General features: G+C 38.5%; 1 pseudogene; it reads right to left on the reverse strand.

The window, feature by feature from the left end:
* Positions 1-5,020: 5,020 nt before the first annotated feature.
* Positions 5,021-5,144, reverse strand: LOC147000947 (U4 spliceosomal RNA; annotated as a pseudogene).
* Positions 5,145-23,324: the final 18,180 nt, after the last annotated feature.

Genomic DNA, 23,324 nt, shown 5'->3' on the forward strand with positions numbered 1-23,324 from the left:
CATTTTCAACAAGTGGTGCTGGCACAACTGGTTGTTAACATGTAGAAGAATGCGAATCGATCCATTCCTATCTCCTTGTACTAAGGTCAAGTCTAAGTGGATCAAGGAACTTCACATAAAACCAGAGACACTGAAACTTATAGAGGAGAAAGTGGGGAAAAGCCTTGAAGATATGGGCACAGGGGAAAAATTCCTGAATAGAACAGTAATGGCTTGTGCTGTAAGATCGAGAATTGACAAGTGGGACCTCATGAAACTACAAAGCTTCTGCAAGGCTAAAGACACCATCAATAAGACAAAAAAACCACCAACAGATTGGGAAAGGATCTTCACCTATCCTAAATCAGATAAGGGACTAATATCCAATATATATAAAGAACTCAAGAAGGTGGACTCCAGAAAGTCAAATAACCCCATTAAAAAATGGGGCTCAGAACTGAACAAAGAATTCTCACCTGAGGAATACCGAATGGCAGAGAAACACCTGAAAAAATGTTCAACATCCTTAATCATCAGGGAAATGCAAATCAAAACAACCCTGAGATTCCACCTCACACCAGTCAGAATGGCTAAGATCAAAAATTCAGGTGACAGCAGTTGCTGGCGAGGATGTGGAGAAAGAGGAACACTCCTCCATTGTTGGTGGGATTGCAAGCTTGTACAACCACTCTGGAAATCAGTCTGGCGGTTCCTTAGAAAATTGGACATAGTACTACCAGAGGATCCAGCAATACCTCTCCTGGGCATATATCCAGAAGATGTCCCAACCGGTAAAAAGGACACATGTTCCACTATGTTCATAGCAGCCCTATTTATAATAGCCAGAAGCTGCAAAGAACCCAGATGTCCCTCAACAGAGGAATGGATACAGAAATTATGGTACATTTACACAATGGAGTACTACTCAGCTATTAAAAAGAATGAATTTATGAAATTCCTAGCCAAATGGATGGACCTGGAGGGCATCATCTTGAGTGAAGTAACACAATCACAAAAGAACTCACACAATATGTATTCACTGATAAGTGGATATTAGCCCAAAACTTAGGATACCCAAGATTTAAGATACAATTTGCTAAACGCATGAAACTCAAGAAGAATGAAGACCAAAGTGTGGACACTGTGCACCTTCTTAGAATTGGGAACAAAACACCCAGGGAAGGAGTTACAGAGACAAAGTTCGTAGCGGTGATGAAAGGATGGACCATTTAGAGACTGCCGTATCCAGGGATCCATCCCATAATCAACTTCTAAACGCTGACACCATTGCATACACTAGCAAGATTTTGCTGAAAGGACCCAAATATAACTGTCTCTTGTGAGACGATGCTGGGGCCTAGCAAACACAGGAGTGGATGTTCACAGTCAGCTATTGGATGTATCACAGGGCTCCCAATGGAGAAGCTAGAGAAAGTACCCAAGGAGCTAAAGGGATCTGCAACCCTATTGTTGGAACAACATGATGTACTAACCAGAACCCCGGAGCTCTTGTCTCTAGCTGCATATGTATCGAAAGATGGCCTAGTCAGCCATCAATGGAAAGAGAGGCCCATTGGACTCGCAAACTTTATATGCCCCAATATAGGGGAATGCCAGGGCCAAGTGAATGGGAATGGGTGGGTAGGGAAGTGGGGGGCGCTATGGGGGACTTTTGGGATAGCATTGGAAACGTAATTGAGGAAAATATGTAATAAAAATATTAAAAAAATAAATAAATAAAAAAAAGTTTAAAAAAAAAAGGAAAAAAAAAAAGAAATTTACCTGCCAAAAAAAAAAATAAATAAAGATTATATTTTTATTAAAATTATAGTATAACTATAACACTTCTCTCTTCCCTTTCCTTCCACCAAATTTCTAATACACTCCCCTGCTCTTTGTAATTTATCATCATTTTCGTTATTTGTTGTTATATACAATAGTATATGTGTATTCATAAATATATACATACAACTTGCTCAATTTGTATAATATTACTTATATGTTTGTTTTCAAGGCCCACCATTTCTAATTAAATAACCAGTTGATATGATTTTCCTTTGGAAAGACTATTTTCCCTGCTCTCCACATTCATTCGTTGCTGTAATACTGTGGGATTCCATCTTCAGTGTCTTTTCTGCATTTACTTTGCCATGTCTACTACTGTCATGCCTTTTAGGTCATGTTTAGGCAGCCATATTAGTGAAATTTTGTGGATATAACAATTGACATTTCTAGGAAACAGTCTCAAAAAAAAAAAATCCCTGTTTCTCTGCTTCTTACTTTCTTTCATCCCCCTGTTCTGAAATGATCTCTGATCCTTAAGAGCAAGTATTGTTTTAGAGGTATACCAGCTGGGATTAGGATTCAAAACTCTGCACATTGATTGCAGTTTTCTGTAATACTCCCTGTCTTTTGCAGGGAAAAGTTCCCTCGATGGGGGATAAAAAAAAATACACTTATAGGACTGTTTGGGTCTGTTGGTATAGGATAATTATTAAAATGTAGTTAGTAATCGTGCTGGCTTAGTAAATTACGATTTCAGATTCTCCCCTTATCCATCGTTTCCCCAGCCTTGGGTAGTTGACTACGTGTCCAGTACAAGGCGTGGTTTCATTCTTCTTGAGTGGATCTTAGGTTCAATTAGGGAGCAGCTGGGTATCCCCAATATATGTGTTCTACTAATGCACTCTCAGGATTATCTTGTCATCATGCCATATTATAGGTTACCACAGCAGATAAGCCTGCTTGTTGCTTGCCTCATTTGTAAGCTTGGATGTTCCCTTCTCATGCCATGAAAGCTAGTGCTCAGAGAAGTGGCACTATAGTCAGTGTCAGGTTAGGGGCCTTGGGGCCTTTTGTCTGAAGTGCATGGTGACTTCATAATATTTAACTTTAAAAAATTGAAATATTGAGTTTTGCAAGTAAATAAATGGAACTAGAAAAGACCATACTGACTGAGGTAACACAGACCCAGAAATATAGATGTGTTTTCTCTCTCATCAAAGAGAGAAGCTCTAAATCTTTCAATGTATTTAAATTACCTAGAGTAACTGTAGAGATCAGAAAAAGATAAAGATACCATTGTTGGTTAGGGTTTGGGAGGAAAAAGAAAGAGGAGACTAGTAAAAGAGAGATCAATATCTTTGTGTCAGTATCTGAAGAGGGAAATAGAAAAGCAGAGGGGTCAAATTAGGGAGAGAGACAGAGATAGGAAAGGAGGAAGAAGGTTAAGTAAAAGAAAGGATATCTGAAAAAGTCAAAAGAAGTTAAATATTATCTAAAAAATAGCTATGGTGCAAATAAGCTGGTGTATACATATATATATAGTTTAAGTAAAAATTTACCATCTGGACTGACAGTGTTCCCTCCAAGAGCCAAGATAATCTAACAAAAATCCAAAACACCAGATCGAGGAGTCTTTGTTGGACTTCTTGGTCAGGATTTCAAGAAACTCCCAAGACATTATAAGCTGTTTCTCTTGCTTTGGCTGCCCCCAGGAAGTGGAAAATAGCCAATATTTTGAGCAGCTGATTATCTCAAGGCTTACCTCTTGAAGTTGTATTGGGGTACTACTATTCTGCCTTACAATTGCTAGCAAAGAATTTTCCCATTCTGCATGCTGTATCTTCGGTCTGTTGATTGTCATCTTGGCTGTACAGAAGCTCATTAATGTTTTGCCATCAACTGTGTCCTTTTCTGCAGTGATATCCTGTGTTATCAGCCCTTTCAGATAGTCCAGCTCTGCTTGATCTTGGGGTGTTCTTCCATTACTGTGCAGTAGTTTAAAGTCTTGGCTATTACACTAAGGTCTTTGCTCCTGTTGAACTATCATTTGATTGTGTACTCACAGTGTGATCTACACAACTTGCTTCTATCATTTACAAATAGATATCGTACTTTCCCAGCACCATTTGTTGAAGAGGTTGTCATGTTTATAATACATGCTTTTAACAGTACTATTAAACATTAGAGGACTTGGGTTATATGTGAGACTTGAATTCCATTCCTTAAGTTCATAGGTTATTTGGTCTGATATGCTGATGTTGTCATTGTAGCCCTGTAATACAAGGTGATATAAGTGAATGTGATACTTTACCATTATTCAGTCCAAGAAACTTTTAGACTAATTATTTTTGTGCTTCCCCAAAAAATTTACAATTGACATTCAAAGGTTTTAGAAGATTGTCACTAAAATGTTAGGAAGAACATTACTAAACTTCTAGTAGTTTTCTGTTTTGTTTTGTTTTGTTTTGTATTTTATCTTTATCTTATTGCTGTATATTGTAAACCTTCTTGCTTTGAAATATGGCAAATCTTATATATTCTATTTGTAAATTACTTTTATTAGATAATTTCTTCATTTACATTTCAAATGCTATCCCCTTTCCTAGTGTCCTCTCCGAAAATCCCCTATACCCTCCCTCATCCCCCTGCTCCCCAACTCACCCACTCCCACTTCCTGGCCCTGGCTTTCCCCAATACTGGGGCATAGAATCTTAACAAAACCAAGGGCCTCTCTTCCCATTGATGGCTAGGCCATCCTCTGCTACATATGCAGCCAGAGACATGAGCTATACGGGTACGAATAAGTTCATATTTTTGTGCCTCCTATAGGGCTACTGACCCCTTCAGCTCCTTGGGTACTTTCTCTATCTCCTTCATTGGGGACCCTGTGTTTCATCCAATACATGACTGTGAGCATCCATGTCTGTATTTGGCAGGCATTGGCATAGCCCCACAGGAGACAACTATATCAGAGTCCTGTCAGTAAAATCTTGTTGGCATATGCAATATTATCTGTGAGACAGTCTCTGGATAGTCATTCCTTCAGTCTCAGCTCCACACTTTGTCTCTGTAACTCCTTCCATGGATATTTTGTTCCTCCTTCAAAGAAGGAACGAAGTATCCACACTTTGTCTTCCTTCTTCTTGAGTTTCATGTGTTTTGCAAATTGTATCTTTGGTATTCTAAGTTTCTGGGCACTATCTACTTATTAGTAAGTGCATATCATGTGTGTTCTTTTGTGATTGGGTTACTTCACTCAAGATGATATCCTCCAAAACCATCCATTTGCCTAAGAATTTCATAAATTTATTTTTTTCAATAAGCAATAATTGTACCTCAGATAAACCTGATTGGCTAGGACACTGCCACTGCGCAAAGCTATAAATTCATTTTCTTAACAGCTGAGTTAGTACTCCATTGTGTAAATGTACTACATTTTCTGTATCCATTACTCTGTTGAGGGACATCTGAGTTCTTTCCAGCTTCTGGCTATTATAAGTAAGGCTGCTATGAACATAGTGGAGCATGTGTTCTTATTACAAGTTGGAATATCTTCTGGGTATATGCGCAGGTGTGGTATTGCTGGATCCTTCTGTAGTACTATGTCCAATTTTCTCAGGAACCACCAAACTGATATCCAGAGTGGTTGTACAAGCTTGAAATCCCACCAGAAATGGAGGGGTGTTCATCTTTCTCCACATCCTCACCAGCACCTGAATTTTTGATCTTAGCCATACTGACTAGTGTGAGGTGGGATTTCAGGGTTGTTTTGAATGCATTTCCCTGATGATGAAGGATGTTGAACATTTTTTCAGGTGCTTCTCAGCCCTTCGGTATTCCTCAGTTGAGAATTTTTTGTTTAGCTCTGTACCCCATTTTTAATAGGGTTATTTGATTTTCTGGAGTTCAACTTATTGAGTTCTTTATATATATTGGCTATTAGACCCCTTTCAGATTTAGGATTGGTAAAGATATTTTCCCAATCAGTTGGTGGCCTTTTTATCTTATTGACAGTGTCCTTTACCTTATAGAAGCTTTGCAAATTTATGAGGTCCCATTTGTCTATTCTTGATCTTACAACACAAGCCATTGCTGAACAAAAGTTCAGGAATATTTGCTCTGTGCCCATATCTTCCAGGCTTTTCCCCACTTTCTCTTCTATAAGTTTCAGTGTCTCTGGTTTTATGTGGAGTTCCTTGATCCACTTAGACTTGAGCTTTGTACAAGGAGATAAGAATGGATCAATTTGCATTCTTCTACATGATAAAGGCCAGTTGACCTAGCACTATTTGTTGGAAAGTCTGTCTTATTTCCACTGGATGGTTTTAGCTCCTTTGTCAAAGATGAAATGACCATAGGTGTGTGCGTTCATTTCTGGGTCTTCTATTCTATTCCATTGACCTACCTGTTTGTTACTGTACCAGTACCATGCAGTTTTTTTTATCACAATTGCTCTGTAGTAGAGCTTGAGGTCAGATATAGTGATTCCACCAGAGGTTCTTTTATTGTTGAGAATAGTTTTTGCTATCCTAGGTTTTTTGTTATTCCAAATGAATTTGCAAATTTCCCTTTCTAACTCTGTAAATAATTGAGTTGGAATTTTGATGGGGATTGCATTGAATCTGTAAATTGCTTTCGGCAAGGTAGCCATTTTTACTACTATCCTGCTATTCCATGAGCATTGAAGATCTTTCCATCTTCTGAGATCTTCTTCGATTTCTTTCTTCAGAGGCTTAAAGTTCCTATCATACAGATCTTTGACTTAGTTATTTAGAGTCACACCAAGGTATTTTATATTATTTGTGACTATTGTGAAGGGTGTTCTTTCCCTAATTACTTTCTCAGCCTGTTTATCCTTTGTGTAGAGAAAGGCCACTGATTTGTTTGAGTTAATTTTATATCAAGCTACTTCACTGAAGTTTAGGAGTTCTCTGGTGAAATTTTTAGGGTCAGTGATATATACTATCATATCATCTGCAAATAGTGATATTTTAGCTTCTTCCTTTCCAATTTGTATCCCTTTGATCTCCTTTTGTTGTCTAATTGCTCTGGCCAGAACTTGAAGTACTATATTGAACAGGTAGGGAGAGAGTGGACAGCCTTGTCAAGCCCTGATTTTAGTGGGATTGCTTTGAGTTTCTCTCCATTTAATTTGATGTTGGCTACTTGTTTGGTGTATATTGCTTTTATTATGTTTAGGTATGAACATTGAATTCCTGATCTTTACAAGGCTTTTACCATGAAGGTGTTTTGGATTTTATCAAATGATTTCTCGGCATCTAACGAGATAATCATGTGGGTTTTTTTTCCTTTGAATTTGTTTATATAATGGATTACATTGATGGATTTCCATATGTTGAACCATCACTGTATCCCTGGGATGAAGCCGACTTGATCATGATGGATAATCATTTTGATGTGTTCTTGGATTTGGTTTGCGAGAATTTTACTGAGTACTTTTGGATTGATATTCATAAGGGAAATTGGTCTGAAGTTCTCTTTCTTTGTTAGGTCTTTGTGTGATTTAGGTATAAGAGTAATTGTGGCTTCATAGAGCAAATTGGGTAGAGTCCCTTCTGTTTGTCTTTTATGGAATAGTTTGAGGAAAATTGGAAATAGCTTTTCTTTGAAAATCCATCTGGTCCTGGACTTTTTTTAGTCAGTAGACTATTGATGAGTTTTTCTATTTCTTTGGGGGATATGGGATTGTTCATATCATTAATCTGATCCTGATTTAACTTTGGTACTTGGTATCTGTATAGAAAATTGTTCATTTCATCCGGGTTTTCCAGGTTTTTTGAGTATAGGCTTTGTAGTAGAATCTGATGATTTTTTGGATTTCCTCAGATTCTATTGTTATGTCTCCTTTTTCATTTCTGCTTTTGTTAATTAGGATACTGTCCCTGTGCTTCTAGTTAGTTTGGTTAAGGATTTATATTTTGATTTTCTCAAAGAAAAAGCTTCTGGTTTGGTTGATTCTTTGTATAGTTCTTTTTGTTTCTACTTGATTGATTTCAGCCCCGAGTTTGATTATTTCCTACAGTCCACTCTTTGGTGAATTTCCTTCTTTTTGTTCTGGAGCTTCCAGGTGTGTGGTCAAGCTGGTAGTGTGTGCTCTCTCCAGTTTCTTTTTGGAGGCACTCAGAGCTATGAATTTTCCTCTTACCACTGCTTCATTGTGTCCCATAAGTTTGGGTATGTTGTGGCTTCATTTTCATTAAGCTCTAAAATGTCTTTGACTTCTTTCTTTATTTCTTCCTTGACCAAGTTATTATTGAGTAGAGTGTTGTTCAGCCTTTCTAGTGTATGTTGTTATTGAAGATCAGCCTTCATCCATGGTGATCTGATAAAATGCATGGGATTATTTTAATATTTTTGTGTCTGTTGAAGCCTGTTTTGTGACAAATTATATGGTCTTTGGAGAAGGTACTACAGGGTGCTGAGAAGGTATAGCCTTTTTGTTTTAGGATAAAATGTTCTATAGATATCTGTTAAATCCATTTGTTTCATCACTTCTGATAGTTTCACTGTGTCTCTGTTTAGTTTCTGCTTACAGAATCTGTCCATTGCTGAGAGTTGGGTGTCCTTTGAGCTTTAGTAAAGTTTCTTTAATGACTGTGAATGTCTTTGCATTTGGAGCAAAGATGTTCAGAATTGAGAGTTCATCTTGGTAGATTTTACCTTTGATGAATATGAAATGTCTCTCCTTGTCTTTTTTGATACCTTTAAGTTGAAAGTCGATTTTATTCTATATTAGAATGGCTACTCCAGCTTGTTTCTTGAAACCATCTGCTTGGAAAATTGTTTTCCAGCCTTTTACTCTGAGGTAGGGTCTGTCTTTTCCCCTGAGGTTGGTTTCCTGTATGCAGCAAAATTTTGGGTCCTGTTTATGTAGCCAGTCTGTTAGTGTGTTTTTTCTTTATTTGAGAATTGAGTCTATTGATTTTAAGAGATATTAAGAAAAATAATTGTTCCTTCCTGTTATTTTTGTTGTTAGATTTTGTTCATGTGGCTATCTTCTTTTAGGTTTGTTGCAGAATTACTTTCTTGCTTTTTCTAGGGCATAGTTTCCCTCCTTGTGTTGGAGTTTTCCCTTTATTATTCTTTGAAGGGATGGATTAATGGAAAGATATTGTGTGAATTTGGTTTTGTCATGGAATACTTAGATTTCTCTATCTAAGGTAATTGAGAGTTTTGCTGGGTATATTAGCCTAGGCTGGCATTTGTGTTCCCTTAGGGTCTGCTTGACATATTTCCAGGATCTTCTGGCTTTCATATCTCTGGTGAGAAGCCTGGTATAATTCTAATAGGTCTGCCTTTATGTTGCTTGACCTTTTTCCCTTACTGCTTTTAATATTCTTCTCTTTTTTTGTGCAGTTGGTGTCTTGATTATTATGTGGTGGGAGGAATTTCTTTTCTGGTCCAAACTATTTAGAGTTCTGTAGGTTTCATGTATGTTCATGGGCATTTCTTTCTTTATGTTAGGGAAGTTTGCTTCTATAATTTTGTTAAAAGTATTTACTGGCCGTTTAAATTGAAAATCTTCATTCTCATCTATACCTATTATCTTTAGGTTTGGTCTTCTCATTGTGTCCCGGATTTCCTGGATGTTTTGTGTTAGGATATTTTTCCATTTAACATTTTCTTTGATTCTTGTGTCAATGTTTGCTATGGAATCTTCAACACCTAAGATTGTCTCTTCTATCTCATGTATTCTGTTGTTGATGCTTGCATCTATGGCTCCGGATTTCTTTCCTAGGTTTTCCATCTCCAGATTTGTCTCCCTTTGTGATTTCTTTATTGTTTCTACTTTCATTTTTAGATCCTGCATGGTTTTTTTCAATTCCTTCACCTGTTTGGTTGTGATTCCCTGTAAATTTTAAGGGATTTTTTCTGTTTCCTCTTTAAGGGCTTCTACTTGTTTAGCTATATTCTCTTGTATTTGTTTAAGGGAGTTATTAATGTCCTTCTTACAATCCTCTACCAGCATCATGAATTATGATTTCAAATCTGAATTTTGCTTTTCCAGTGTTTTGGGGTTCCAGCACTTGCTGTGGTCAGAGCACTGGATTCTGATAATGCCAAGGTGTATTGGTTTCTGTTGGCACGATTCTTATGTTTGCCTTTCACCATCTGGTAATCTCTGGTGTTAGATATTCTTAATGTCTCTGGCTTGAGCTTGTTTCTCCTGTGAGTCTGTAAGCCTGTACCAGCACTCCTGGGAGACCAGCTTTCCCCTGGCAAGAACAGTGCACAGAGGGCTGGGTGCAGATGTAGGCCTATAGGACCTTGTCCCAGCTGTTCTGCCACTCCTGTGGCCTATGTGCTCCTGAGTGGACCTGCCTTAGAGTGTCACTGGAGAGAAAATGACTATCTCCCCCGAGTCCCTGGGTCATAGCATTCCCTGGAGGCAAGCTCTCCTCTGGCAGGAAAGGTGCACAGAGGACTGTGGAATAGCCCCACCTCCTGGATGCAGATGTAGGTCTATAGGACCCTGTCCCAGCTGTTCTGCTGCTTCTGTGGCCTGTGTGCTACTGAGTGGACCTGCCTTAGAGAGTCACCAGAGTGAAAAATCCTTGAATGTATTCTTAATAGCTATTTTTAAGTTTTAGACTGTAGTTTATCTTTATTGAATTTCTAGTGCCTACTGTAGTAGGATTGCTGGGTTCTGGTAGAGACATACTATTTTTTTATTTTAATTTTTCCATATTTTATTGGTTATGTTATTTATTTACATTTCAAATGTTATCCCCTTCCCAGTTTCCCCTCCAAAAACCCCCATCACCTCCCCATCCCCTGCCTTTATGAGGGTGCTCCCTCACCCACTCACCCACTCACCCACTCCCCCACTCCCCCTCAGAAACCTAATATTCTACTACACTGGGCCATGAAGCCTCCACAGGACCAATGGTCTCCCCTCCTGTATTGGCTGGTTTTGTGTGTCAACTTGACACAGCTGGAGTTATGACAGAGAAAGGAGCTTCAGTTGAGGAAATGCCTCCATGAGATCCAACTGTAAGGCATTTTCTCAATTAGTGATCAAGGGGGAAAGGCCCCTTGTGGGTGGGACAATCTTGGGGCTGGTAGTCTTGGTTCTATAAGAGAGTAGGCTGAGCAAGCCAGAAGCAAGCAAGCCAGTAAGGAACATCCCTCCATGGCCTCTGCATCAGCTCCTCCTTTCTGACCTGCTCAAGTTCCAGTCCTGACTTCCTTGGTGATAAACAGCAGTATGGAAGTGTAGATCAAATAAACCCTTTTCTCCCCAACTTGCTTCTGGTCATGATGTTTGTGCAGGAATAGAAACCCTGACTAAGACACCTCCCATTGATGACAGATAAGGCAATCCTCTGCTACACATTCAGCTGGAGCCATGGGGCCCCCATGTGTACTCTGTGCTTGGTGGTTTAGTCCCTGGGAGTTCTGGGGGACCAGATTAGTTGATATTTTTGTTCCTCCTAGGAGTTTACAAATCCATTCAGCTCCTTCAGTCCTTACCTGAACTCTTCAATTGGAGTCCCTGTGTTGAGTTTGATGGGAATATAGGAGCTGGTTCTTTTAGAAAATCAACAAGATAGATAAATCCTAAGCCAAACTAACTAGAGAGCACAGAGAGAGTATCCAAATTAACAAAATCAGAAATGAAAAGGAAGACATAACACCAGAAACTGAGGAAATGTAAAAAATTATCAGACCCTACTACAAAAGACTCAACTCAACAAAAACGGAAAATATAGATGAAAATGATGAGTTTTAGACAGACACCAGGCACAAAAGTTGAATCAGGATCAGATAAACCATCTAAACAGTACCATAACCCCTAAAAAAATAGAAGCAGTCATTAAAAGTCTCCCAACCAAAAAATGCCTGGGACCAGATAGATGGCTTTAGTTCAGAATTCTATCAGACCTTCAAAGAAGACCTAATACCAATACTTCTTAAACTATCCTATAAGATAGAAACAGAAGAAACACTACCCAATATATTCTATGAAGCAATAGTTACACTGAAACCTAAACCACTTCAGACCAATTTCCCTCATGAATATCAATGCAAAAATAATCAATAAAATTCTTGTAAATTTAATCCAAGAACCCATCAATACAATCATTCACAGTGATCATGTAGGCTTCATCCCAGGGATGCAGGTATGGTTAAATATATGGAAATCCATCAATGTGATCCATTACACAAACAAACTCAGAGAAAAAAACCCACATGATGAATTCATTTCATGTACATTATTTTTGAAAGTTTTGGTCAGGAAAGCATGTTTGCAGCTATTAAAACACTTGTGATGCTTTCTGTGTATAATCATCATCAATATGGCTGCAGTGGACTTAGTAGTGGTAGACTGTTCTGCTTGCAGGGGGAATGTTTCATCATATTACATTGGTTATAGGACATCACTGTTCCTGGGTGCATTTCAAAAACTACATACTCTCCAGCTTTGTACAAAAACAAGTGCTAAAGGCAATGTACTTTGTAAGAACCTTAGAAAAAACTATTTCAGGACTGTTTGATTAAGGCAGTCTTTATTTAGAACTGGCCAGCCACTTGTCTCCGCCAAGGTCGGATTTTCAGAAAGCAACCTCTCACTGGCTTTTGATGTCTCTTTTAGGAGGAAGGGATAGGGTTGATTAAAAAAAAAAAAGTGAACACCCCCCCCCCAGAAAACAATAAACAAACAAAATTTGTTGAGGTAATTGGTTGTCAGCTCCAGGACAAAAGAGTGGGGGGACTCGGGACTCAAGACTCCATGTGGGGTAAATAAGTATGATAGAAATCAACTGTTGGGATACTTGGTTGTTAGAAAGGATGCAATAAAAGGAAGTGCAAGGATATGTCACATGGAAGGGGAGCAACCAAGGCATCTTAAAAGACTCATTTCTGTAAGGCAAAGGGGCAATCATATATTGAAGATTCAGGAGTTCAGCAAGGCAAAGGGGCCCGCATATATCGTGGGGTCACAAGTTCAACATAGGCTGAAAAACACTGTTTGCAGAATATAGTGGGTTTAGGAAACATAAACTTAATGTTTTTAAAGGTATGGAAGGTCCCTGTTTTGGTTTTACAAATTCTTTGGTGGTAATATCACTTCTATGTTATATTGGAGGGCCTTTGGTGGTGCATGGAAATAGTGATTTTTATATATTATACAGTTAGATTAGTGTTTGGTAATGCCTGTTCTCCTGTTGATATCTGAGGATGTGCAGGAGGCACTACTTCTGATTTCTTGCACTGTTAAGTTTGAGGTCTTTCTTTGTTAAAGTATCCAGGTGTTTTTGTACCTTAGTTATGAGGTAGATTTTTGCATGTACACTGATTGTTCCTATTTATGTATTTCATACATAATTTATGTATTTCACAACTCTACTAAGTATTGGTGCTCTATTTTGTTATGTAAACAATAAAAGCTGTATGCATAGGGAAAAATATTTTTTTCTTATTTCCTCCCGAGAAATGAAGACAGTTGTGTCAGGGTGAGACAATTTGAACTATTATTCCAAATATTTACGTAAAGAATGTAAAGAAAGAAGCTATAACCAGACATTATGAAGAGAGTGAGAAATCTTAGAACACTCACTCCTAAGTGGAATGTCCCTTCCCTCAATCCCTTCCCTCAGAGATCAGGAAACCCTGCAAAAAAAGGAGGCACAGAGATATAGTGATGGAGGAAAACAAGAAAACTAAACCCACTAACCTGATCAAAGCTCATATGAACTCACAGAGACTGGGGCGTCATTTATAGGGCTTGCATGGTCTACACCACACCAAGCCTTTGCACATATGTAATGGCCTCCACTTTAGTGTTTTTATGGAATTCTTGAGTGTTCATGAGTGGGTCTCTGATTCTTTTATCTTTTATTGAGCATTTTCCTTTTTTGTTTGTCATGTCCAACTCCAACATGGTACCTTTTATATTACATTAATATATTTATATTATACTACTTATATTATATTATATTGATCCCTTAGAAGCATGTTTGTTTTCTCATGAGAGAAAAAAAGGGAGTGGATATGGATGGGAGGGGAAGTGGGGAAGAATTGGGAGGTAAAGAGGGAGGGGTAACCAAAGTCAGTATATATTATGAAGAAAAAAATCTATCTCCAATAAATGGGAAACAAAGAAAACATGTTTTGTCTTGTGATGTAATCTACCAGGTTGTGTGCATGTACTTTTCCACAGGAGGAACAGTTCTATCGGTAGAATATCTATTCTAATTTGTGATTGGGTTCACCTTGTTCAAGTTTTTCCTCCTAATTTGCCAGTCCCAGAGATACAATAAACTGATTTCTAAACTCAAAGTAAAGAAGAAAGAAAATGAGGAAGAAGTTAAGGCTGTGGTGTCTGAAGCAAGTACTTAGAATGTGTATTAGTCTATATTAGTCTATGTAGTGGCTGGTTTTGTGTGTCAACTTGACACAAACTGGAGTTATCACAGAGAAAGGTGCCTTCCTTGAGAAAATGCCTCCATGAGATCCAGCAGTAAGGTGTTTACTCAATTAGTGATCCAGGGAGGGAGGGAGGGTCCATTGTGGGTGGTGCCATCCCTGGACTGGTAGCCCTGGGTTCTATAAGAAAGCAAACTGAGCAAGGCAGGGAATCAATACAGTAAGCAGCACCCCTCCATGGACTCTCCCTCAGCTCCTGCCTCCTAGTTCCCTTCCTGTGTGAGTTCCTGTCCTGACTTCCTTTTGTGATGAACAGCAATGTGAAAGTGTAAGCTGAATAAACCCTTTCCTTCCCAACTTTCTTCTTGGTCATGGTGTTTTGTACTGGAATACAAACCCTGACTACAACAGTCTACATGTGACTAGCTGCTGCTCTGGGGACTAGGGATGGAGACTGAGCAGGATAAGTTTCAGGTATCACATGGGTCTTCTTTGGCTTCAAATGATACAGTTCTCACTAATGGCTTAAGTAACATATAAAGGCAAACCTATTAGAATTACACCAGACTTCTCACCAGAGACTATGAAAGCCAGGAGATCTTGAAAAGATGTCAAACAGATCCTAAGAGAACATAAATGCAAGTTCAGGCTACTATACCCAGCAAAACTCTAAATTACCATAGATGGAGAAGCCAAAGTATTCCATGACAAAACCAAATTCACACAATATCTTTCCATGAATCCAGCCCTTCAAAGGATAATAAAGGAAAAACTCCAACACAAGGAGGGAAACTATGCCCTAGAAAAAGCAAAAAAGTAATTCTGCAACAAACCTAAAAGAAGATAGCCACATGAACAAAATCCCAACTCTAACAACAAAAATAGCAGAAAGGAACAATTAATTTTCCTTAATATCTCTTAATATCAGTGGACTCAGTTCTCCAATAAAAAGGCATAGACTAACAGATTGGCTACATAAACAGGACCCAAAGTTTTGCTGCATACAGGAAACCAACCTCAGGGGAAAAGACAGACCCTACCTCAGAGTAAAAGGCTGGAAAACAATTTTCCAAGCAAATGGTTTCAAGAAACAAGCTGGAGTAGCCATTCTAATATCAAATAAAATTGACTTTCAACCTAAAGGTATCAAAAAAGACAAGGAGGGGCACTTCATATTCATCAAAGGTAAAATCTACCAAGACGAACTTTCAATTCTGAATATCTATGTTCCAAATGCAAGGGCATCCACATTCATTAAAGAAATTTTAATAAAGCTCAAAGCACACATTGCACCTCACACTATAATAGTGGGAGTCCACTCTCACCAATGGACAGATCCTGGAAACAGAAACCAAACAGAGACACAGTTAAACTAACAGAAGTTATGAAACAAATGGATTTAACAGATAACTGTATAACACTTTATCCTAAAACAAAAGGATATACCTTCTTCTCAGCACCTCATGGTACCTTCTCCAAAATTGACCATATAATTGGTCACAAAACAGACCTCAACAGATACAAAAATATTGAAATAATCCCATGCATCCTATCAGATCACCACAGGCTGTCTCGTACTTTGGTTGAGTCAGTTTGACATAGCGAAAGCTGGGAAGCTGACCGATGAAGCCATGGGTTTCAAAGGGAACTCTCTTCCTGAGGTATGGCATCTTTCTCCCCTAATTTTTATAAATCATAATATCAATCCTCCACTCACCGCTAGTCTGTTGTATGGATTCACGTGCACTCTATTTAGTATTACCTTATTGTAATGCCTTTTAAGATTGAATTCTAACATAGCTAAAGCCTTTCCCAGTGTTCTAAGATCCCAGATAACAGCAAGGAGCTTAACCTATTCAGTAACTAATTAAGCACTGCTATAAAACAATAAAAACACTAGCCATTAATCCAGCTGTCTGCGTAAAGAAGACTAAAAGTCTCACTGAGGTAGAAATCTTTACTACAGGTTACATTCCATGTCAGGAGTGAGTTAATATACTATCCTGATAAGTAAGATAGTCTCCAGACTAGATAAAATTTAACAAGGCCTAGAGAATATCGGGGTCAGTGACACTACATTACTCTTGAAGCCTGTCAAGAGTTAAACCCCCTGGTGCTATTAACTTTAAAGTGTGAAATTCCTGCCTGGCTTTAGGTTTTTCCCAGGCAGGGCTTGTTATCCCTAATGTAAACATTTAACTAGTTCTTGCAAATTCTTTTCTGTTGTATCTGGTAAATTTCAATGTACCTTGTCTTACTTGTGATTTGTAGCTCCTGATAATTCGCTGTAATATAATAGTCTCATGTTTTACCAGAACATTACATTCAGATTCAACACCTCTCTTGTGTGCTTGATTCTGTCTGTCGCCATCTGACTCTTTGCCCATCTGCTTGAGAGACTCCTTCTTACACAGGCACAGGAAAAAGAAGGTCTGCGGCAACAGACTAAGGCTGATCTTCAATAACAACATAAATAATATAAAGCCAAAATACACGTGGAAGCTGAACAACACTCTCCTCAATATTAACTTGGTCAAGGAAGAAATAAAGAAGGAAATTAAAGTCTTTTTAGAGTTTAATGAAAATGAAGCCTGGATGTTTGGGGTTAGAAACTTTTTGCTTTTTGTGTTTTCTTTGACTGATGTATCAATGTTTTCTCTGGTATCTTCTCCACCTGAGATTGTCTCGTCTCTTGTATTCTGTTGGTGATAACTTCTATGACTTCCTTTTTTTTTTCAAGATTTTTATGACTTCTGATCTCTTTTCTAGGTTTTCAAACTCCAGGGTTGTCTCCTTTGTGATTTCTTTCTTGTTTCTATTTCCATTTTTTAGGTCCTTGATGGTTTTGTTCATTTCCTTCACTTGTTTGATTTTGTTTTCCTGTAATGCTTTAAGAGATGTTTGTGTTTTCTCTTTAAGGGCTTTTACCTGAGGTAACAGAGTTTTCCTAATTTCTTTAAGGGAGTTATTTATGTCCTTCTTAAAGTCCACTATCATCATCATGAGAAGTGATTTTTACATCCAAATCTTGCTTTCTTTTCTGGTGTGTTATCCTGGTTGTGTCAGAACTCCTCAGAATCCAGCTGTCTCTGGGATCCTGTGATTCTGGGGTCCTGAACCCCTGGTGTATCAGAGCTCCTGAGAGTCAAGCTGCCTCTGGGCACTGAGATCCCGATGCGGCCAAGCTCTAGAGATCCTGTGATCCTATGATCCTGGGTGAATTAGAGCCCCTTGGAGTGGAGCTTCCTCTGGGTGTTATGGGTCTGGCTGTGTAGTTCACACCCAAGGTCTGCTCAGGGCACCAGCCCAGACTGGAAGGAACCCATGTCACTGGTAAAGGCAGAGTTCCTGTGTCCCTGGATCCCATGGTCCGACTTATTTTAAGACCAGATGTATATTCATTACAGAATTAACTTACAGCTTAAGCTGATTCTGGCTTTTAAAACACTGGGGATGGGCCTTGTGAATCTGGTAAGTTTCAGAAGTTTTAAGACCTTGTAAATATCTCTTATTCCCCAAGTTGTGGAGGAAGTTCCAGGAATCCAGTTCCTTAGGTTATCACCTAGGATGCTGTGGGATTTTTGGATGGTGTGGCTACTTAGAGTACCTCATTCTATGGCAAAAAGCCTTTCATCCAAGCTTAAGTAATCAAATCAAATAAACTCAATAGTTTGATATTCTTAGCTTAGTTATAATCATTTATTTGACCTGTCACTGGTGTTCCATCAATACAATAGGCTTTTGTCCTCCTGTCCATAGAAAAAACACAGAGCATTGGTCCTGCTGGCTTCTGAAATATAAGTTGAGTTTTAGTGTCTTCACTGTCAACCTCCATCTAACAATATCATTTGCTTTCCAAACACAATTCTAGGATCATAAGAGATCATAGGTAGACCATAACTCTTGAAGTTATTGGAACTGAAAATTCAGAATCACTCAGAAGGTGGTCTTTTTTATTAAAGTGCCTATGTCTCTAGTGAATTAGAAGCAAAAGAAAGGGTACTGAACTTCTGTTTAAAAGAAATAAGGTCATAATTTCTTATTAAAATATATTTAGAGATTGAATAATTACTTATTTAAAATATCTAGGTAAACTATATTCAAAAGTAGGCTATAGCCACAGAAGTCATTTGTATGAAGTCCTACAGTAAGAGAGGATGCTTGATGTCACGTATAGATAGATATGCAAATATTATTGCAGGGAGTCCACTGTGTCTCAGTAGATTGAAAACTGTTAAGAAGGAAATGATGTCTAGACAGACCTACAGCAGTCTTGCTGTTGACCATGTTAGGAGACATAACCTAGGGCAAAGGTGGAGAAAGAGACTCTTGATCACGTAGGGAGGATCATGTAGGTAAAGACAAAGGTTTATGCTAAACTGACTTAATAGAATTGTTGGAAGAACAGGACTATACAAAGAATTGCATAGACAGGCTTCAAACTAGATTTAGAGACCTTAACTAAGATGATATAAGTATAATTTAACAGATTTTGTATAAATAGGCATTCCAATGACTTACAACAACAATAGTGTCTTACTCTCTCTATCGTAAGCATCCATTACTGGTTTTTTCTTATATTACAAATTCTTTTAATCAAATTAAGACTCTGTGCATACTTGATAGCATAGAGGAGATAGGCATTGGATCTTCTTTCTCCGTTTACATGGAAAGCAACCAAATGTTCCTGAAATATTATACAGAAAAATATTGGCGTTAAATGTTTATGAAATATTATACAGAAAATGACTCGTGAAACATCATGACCAAGGCAACTTATAGAAGGAAGGGTGTGCCTTCGCATATGATTCCAATGGATTAGAGTTCATAAAAAGGGGAGTATCATTGCAGAAGGTGGCAGACTTGAGAGTTGGAGCAGTCACTGAGAACAATCAGAGAGAGCAGGGGAACACCAGGGCCAAAAAGTGGGAATGGGTGGGTAGGGGAGTGGTGGGGGGGAGGGTATGGGGGACTTTTGGGATAGCATTGGAAATGTAATTGAGGAAAATACGTAATAAAAAATATTTTAAAAAAAGAAAAATAAGAGAGTACAATAGAAATGAGTACATTCTCAAAGCCCACATTTAATCATTTAATAATATCTTTTCTTCGGATAGATAGATAGATAGATAGATAGATAGATAGATAGATAATAAATAGATGATAGATAGATAGATAGATAGATAGATAGATAGATAGATAGATGATAGATAGATAGATAGATAGATAGATAGATAGATAGATAGATAGATAGGAGAGAGAGAGAGAGAGAGAGAGAGAGAGAGAGAGAGAGATCTGTGTGTGTGTGTGTGTGTGTGTGTGTGTGTGTGTGTATTTGTATTTTGAATTTAGGGGAGGGCATGTGTGTAGAGGTCAGAGGACAGCACACAGGAGCCAGTGGTTTTTTTCTACTAGTGAGTCACTTAACTTCAGGCCACCAGGCTTTGTGGAAGATGCCTTTACATTGCAAGGTTTATCTTACAGGCCCAATGCTTATATGTTTTAGTGAGCTTCTAAGAGACTAGTGCCACTGAGCTCTTGACCTACAATACCTAAAATGGGAACTTTTATACAATGCATGTGTCACAGAATGAAAGTAACAAATCACATAACGCTTCTGGGTGGTGCTCAAATGAGTCTCAGTCAGAAGAATCTATAAATTATGATATGTATGAAATATGTAAATTATGATTAAGGTTTGAATGAATAGTGAAAATATTCATTGAAAACATTGTGGAAGTGGTAAGGTAGTTGTTTTTCTGGAAAAGAATTTCTATAATGAATGTGTGAGATACAGATATAGGCATATATAAAGATAAATAGCTATATAAATATATAGATGTATAGCTATTGCATAGATACATACATACATACATACATACATGCGTACATGATAGATAGATACATATACAGATACATAGATAGATAGATAGATTAGAGAGAGAGAGACATAGAGACATAGATATAGGCAGAGACCTAGAAATAGACATAGATGTAGACATAGATACAGATATATATACATATATACATATATATGTGTGCGTAGGTGTGTGTGTTTATGCTATTGATAAGAATACAATGATTTGGAACATTTCTGAGCCTTTTTAATAGAAAATAGATTCTTCTCTCATACAATACACCCCACCACAATGACCCTTCTCCTTATTCCTCTCAGCTTCTCTCCACCATTCCTCTGCCCCAGATCCACTTCTCCACCATTTGCCTTCAGAAAAGATCAAGCCTCCAAGAGATGACATCCAGACAGGACAAAACACATCACAGTAAGACAAGCCAAAAGCCTCCATATTGAGGCTGGACAAGGCAACCTAATAAGAGGAGAAATAGACCCAAAGCAGGCAAAGGAGTCAGAGATACACTTGCTTCCACTGTTAAGAGTCTTACAAGAACACCAAGCTGACAGCCATACCTTATTAACACAGAAGGCTCCATGCAGGCTTGCTGCTTCAGTCTCTGTGAGCCCATATTAGTACTTGATTCAATGGGCCATGTTCCCCTGGTTGCAAATCTTGGATTGTACTAGTTAGAGGTTATGTTTATGTACCTGTGTTTTCTTCTACCTGAAACACTCTTACTTTCTCCTTGTTTTACATTTTAACATTGAAGTTTAAGAAGTGTCCTAACTTAAACCTCAAGATGAACATGAGATTTCCATAAGGAAAATCCAGAAAGAGCAACTGAAGAAATTTCCATATTTCTCATTTCCCTTTATGCATTTATCAGCAAAGTCCTTTAGTAAATGATTCATATATCACAAATCTATCACTAAAGACATGAAAGAATAAAGTATTTTTGAGTGAGGAAACTGAGATGAAGCATCAGCAATGGAAGTATTTTAGGAGAGCTTCATCTGTGCCTTTCATCCCTGGTCCCAGCCAAGGATTTCCCCTTGACAATCTATTTGTTTCAAGACAGCCTTACCCTAACTATTGTCTTTTTTTATTATCACTACTACTACTACTACTACTACTACTATTACTACTACTACTGTTGTTGTTGTTGTTATTATTATTATTATTATTATTATTATTATTATTATTATTATTATTATTTTATAGACCTTTTATAGACCAGTCTTCATTCCCCTCCTGGTCTGCCCCATGACCACTCCCCATTCCCTACCTCTTCCCCTCATCTCCAAGAGGATTTCCCCACCACCCCACCCTCACCAAACCAGGTCTCCCAACTCCATGGGGCCTCAAGTCTCTTCATGGCTAGGTGCATCTTCTCTCACTTAGGCCAGATCAGGCAGTCCTCTGCTGTATATGTGGCAGGGGCCTCATATCAGCTGGTGTATGCTGTCTGTTTGGCAGTTCCATGTCTGAGAGATCTCAGGGGTCCAGCTCAGTTTAGACTGCTGGTCTTCTCATGGGGTCCTTAAGCTATATACACCTTTTCTAAGCAACTTTTATTTAACTTTGTTTTACACTTATGTGTGTTTTACCTGTTTCATTTATGTGTCTAGTTCTCAAAGAGGCAAAAACAATAGGACACTGTATTCCCTGAAACTTTAAAGACAGTTGGGAGCTCCAAGAAAGTCCTGGGAATTAAATTCAGGTCTTCTACAAGATCAGTAAGTGCTATTAACTACAAAACCACTTCTCTGGCCCCTTCCCTATGTATTTTTGTGAGACTCACCTGGATCAACTCAGACACTGGGGAAGTATCATGAGGTCTGTATTTCAAGAGACATTAGGCTTGCATATGCTGACTCACACTGCTCCAGGGTGTTTCTTCCTCCAAGTCAAAACAATTGTTAGAATGAAAAGCTACATAAAGTTACCTAGAACCACTTCTTCTTCAGCAGCCCACAAAGCACAGCATTGGGGGTACTAATGAGCCAAGGACCTCAATGCTCATTTCCAACCTTCCTCTAAAACTGACTTATGAAAATCTTCCCCCATAGTCCAATGCAGCAATCCACACTTCATACTTCAATTTCATTAATGCCTGGAGTCCTATAGCCTAGGGCCCAATGGTGTCATCAACATAACCAATCATAAAAACACTAGGACTTGTGGGTGGTGCTTAATAGTCAGAAATTAGGGATTTAAAGACTGAAGGATATGCAGCTCAGCTAGATTCTGGATCTCCAGGGACCTCTGAAGAGCTGAACCACTGGAGTGCCCAGCACAGCATTGGACATCGAAGGTAAGGCCCTGACTCTGCCAGAGCAGATTGGGAACTTGTGGAGTGCTCTGGAAAAACTCCTTGGAAAATGAGGCACAAGAGAAAATCTGACCATCAGGAGCCTTGGTGTAGAGAAGCAAGGAGGATGAGTGGAAAATCCAAAGAAAAACCAGGCCCCTCAAGCATGCAACTTTGTGCTAGATCCCATTGAGGTTAAGTCTGAGCCTGGTCACAGGGAGTGCCAGTTGGTGCCCTGAACAATGGCAGCAGCCACACCCAGTACTTCCCACTTAGGATCACTTTTTCCTGTACCAACAAAATTTGAATCCTCTGTGCAGAAGGAATACCAGGCAGCATGCTCCTGATTTGGTGTCTTCTGGGGGAGTAAAACAAAAGACCTAGAAAATCTTGAGCTTAGAATCCTGGGAGTGGTCTACTTTATACCTGACTGCATGACCTTGTGAACCTCTTTTTCTCTGTGGCAGTGAGTGGAGACTCAGGAGCCACAGTGACAGTGGAGGGTCAGAGGGATCAGCCGTTGCTGTCACTCCTGCATTCTCCAGCAAGGACAGACGAATAGACTGTTATCACTCAAGAGGGGAGAGTTCAAGACATGGTAGCTCCTGCTGTGTAATAAGGAAGAAGATGATGTTCAATGTCTCTCACCTTTTGAAGTCTCATTAGTCTTTATAAATACTAGACCAGATCTGCCTTAAGTCCTCTGTTACAGAAATAGCTTTTGGAATCAGGATGTACATGAACATCTCTCTGAAAACTGAAGCTCACACTATTTAGCTATTTCTGTCACTAGAACCATGAACAACTACTAACAAATACTTCAATATATTTTCTTAAAGTAAACCAAATCCATAGATTTCCACAGTGTTTAGATAAATACTTGGAAAAGTTCAAACAGTCCTTATCTACCATGGGTGCCTTGATTTCTCAGTTAAAAAAAAAATAGTAGCTTTGAAATATTTAGACAGAGATTTATCCTTTTTCCTCTAGGTACTTGAGAC

Source organism: Mus caroli, unplaced genomic scaffold, assembly GCF_978045245.1.
Source record: "Mus caroli unplaced genomic scaffold, Mus_caroli_1 scaffold_15, whole genome shotgun sequence".
Classification (NCBI taxonomy): domain Eukaryota; kingdom Metazoa; phylum Chordata; class Mammalia; order Rodentia; family Muridae; genus Mus; species Mus caroli.